The 2,504-nt window shown below is 48.4% G+C and overlaps 1 pseudogene; it reads left to right on the top strand.

Moving 5' to 3' along the window:
* Positions 1-348: 348 nt before the first annotated feature.
* LOC130022747 (uncharacterized) lies at positions 349-551 on the top strand (annotated as a pseudogene).
* The last annotated feature ends 1,953 nt before the right edge of the window (positions 552-2,504 follow it).

Genomic DNA, 2,504 nt, shown 5'->3' with positions numbered 1-2,504 from the left:
ATAGAGCTTGGAGTAGTCCCCAAATAGTACTGGGGGTGTTCCCCCCACCCCCCAAATTATCAATGTTACCCAAAGCAAGCTACATACAGATCAACTCAATCTGCATCAAATTCTCAATGAGGTCCGGGAGAGCCTAAAACCCAACTGAGCTGAATCTCTACCACCACCAGGGGTCACTCCTGAGCACAGCACCAGGAGCAGCCCCTGAGCATCGCCAAATTCCAATGCCAATTTTTTTTTTCCAGAAAAAATAAAAGCACAGTGACAACAAATCTCATGATGGAGACGTTGCTGGGCCCGCTCGAGCAAATCGATGAACAACGGGAGGACATTGATACGGTGATATAGAAGACTATACTTCTAGGGATCATTTCTATTTGTCAGGAGGGAAGCTTCTCTGATCGTGTCGTGCGCCCGAAGCCCCTCAGAGAAGCCAGAGCACCCTCTCCCAGTGGGAAGCCAGCTCTGGGGAGCTTTTTCAGCCGTACTCTCCTGTAGATGCTCGTTCTTGCCTTCCTGGGAGAGGAAGTGGGGGATGCAGTCTGAGTGGTCTCAGTGGGAAACAGTATAGATGCAATTCTAAAATTCATATGGAGTCCCGAGGGACCCCAAACAGCCAAAACCATCTTGACAGAGACGAATACTGAAAGACTCACACTCCTAGGAAGGATCACAAAGCTGCTGTGATCAGAACAGTGTTGCGCTAGCATGAGTACACACAGGCTCGTGGACCAATGGACATGTTAGAGGCCAGAAATGACCCCAGATACCCTCAGTGTCAAAGGGCTTTTTATTGTTGCTGTTTGTTGGTCTAGGGCCACATCCGGTGGTGCTCAGGACTTACTCCTGGCTCTGGGCTCAGGGATCACATCTGGTGGGCTTGGGGGTCCTATGGGGTAGCCAGGGATTGAACCCATGTTGGCTGTGTGCAACACACACACTCTACCTGCTAAACTATCTCTCCAGCCCACGTGTCAAATGACTTTTCAAGAGTGACTCTTTGGTCTTGGCGAACCACGTGAGGTATTGGGCATCAAATCCAAGTCAGTTGCATGCGAGACAAGTGCTCTATTCACTCTACCCAAATGCACTGCACTCTATCTCCACAAATAACATGATTCAAAAGCTTGCATTGCATGTGGCTGACCAGGTTTGGCCCTGGTATCCCCTGTGGTCCCTGAGTATGCCAGAAGTAATTCCTGAGGTGTAGAGCCCCAGGAATAAACCCTGAGCACATCCAGGTGTGTCCCAAAGAGAAAAAAAAAGTTAAACTTCATTAATCATTAGGGAAATACATGTAAAAACTACAGGCTGGAGCGATAGCACAGCAGTAGGGCATTTGCCTTGCACGCAGCCAACATGGCCGACCCGAGTTCAATTCCTCTGCCCCTCTCGGAGAGCCTGGCAAGCTACCGAGAGTATCTCGCACGGCAAAGCCTGGCAGGCTACCCGTGACATATTCGATATGCCAAACACAGTAACAATTGTCACAATGAAGACATTACTGTGCCTGCTCAAGCAACTCGATGAACCACGAGAGGACAGTGAATGTAAAAACTATAATGAGATCCACGATTAAAAAGCCCAGAAATAAAACCCTAAAACTAAAAACTAAAATGACAAAAGTGGGGCTGAAGTGATAGTACAGTGGGTAGGGCATTTGCCTTGCATGTGACCGACCTGGGTTTGATTCCTGGCACCCCATAGGGTCCCCCAAGCACCGCCAGGAGTGATTCCTGGGTGCTGAATCAGAAGTATTCCCTGAGCATCACCGGGTGTGACCCAAGGAACAGCAACAGCAACAAATTAAAAAATTAAAAAAAACCCCCTAAAATGACAAAAGTTCACTTACATGAGAGTAGAGTAGACAAATTCACAGATGCAGAAAGTAGAAGGGCAGTTTTTTTGGGGGGGGAAGGAGGTCAACTGTCTAAAGGGCAGAGAGAGATGGAAACACGGTTCAGCGAGCTGAGAGGATGCTTTGCATGCAGGAGTCTGGACTTGAGCCCTCTCCTTATATGAGCCCCTGAGCACCAAGCTGGGTTTAGTCCTGAGCAGCACTGGGATGGACCCCAGGCCAAAGGGTTAGTTTCCCAGATGGTAAGTTGTAGCAGGCGGTACAATACTATTAATGGATTTAATATCATGGAACTTAAGATGCTCAAGATGGTAACTTCTCTTTTGTGGGTATTGTCATACACAAAAGGCGTTCATGAAGAGTTGTGGTTAGGGCTGGAGCAATAGCACAGTGGTTAGGGTATTTGCCTTGCACTTGGCCGACCCAGGTTGGATCCCCAGCCTCCCATAAGGTTCCCTGAGCACCAGCAGGAGTAATTCCTGAGCGCAGAGCCAGGAGTAACCTCTGAGCATTGCTGAGAGTGACCCTAAAAGGCAAAAAAAAATAGTTATGGTCATCAGCGATCGACTGGTTCAGCACCTCCATGATTGTGCGAGGAACACCAAGAGAGAGATAGCCACAAAAAAACTCCTGTCTTCGAAAACTC

This window comes from Sorex fumeus, unplaced genomic scaffold, assembly GCF_029834395.1.
Source record: "Sorex fumeus unplaced genomic scaffold, SorFum_2.1 ptg000020l, whole genome shotgun sequence".
NCBI lineage: Eukaryota > Metazoa > Chordata > Mammalia > Eulipotyphla > Soricidae > Sorex > Sorex fumeus.
Note: the sequence above shows the minus strand (reverse complement) of the source record. Positions and strands in the feature narration are given on the sequence as shown.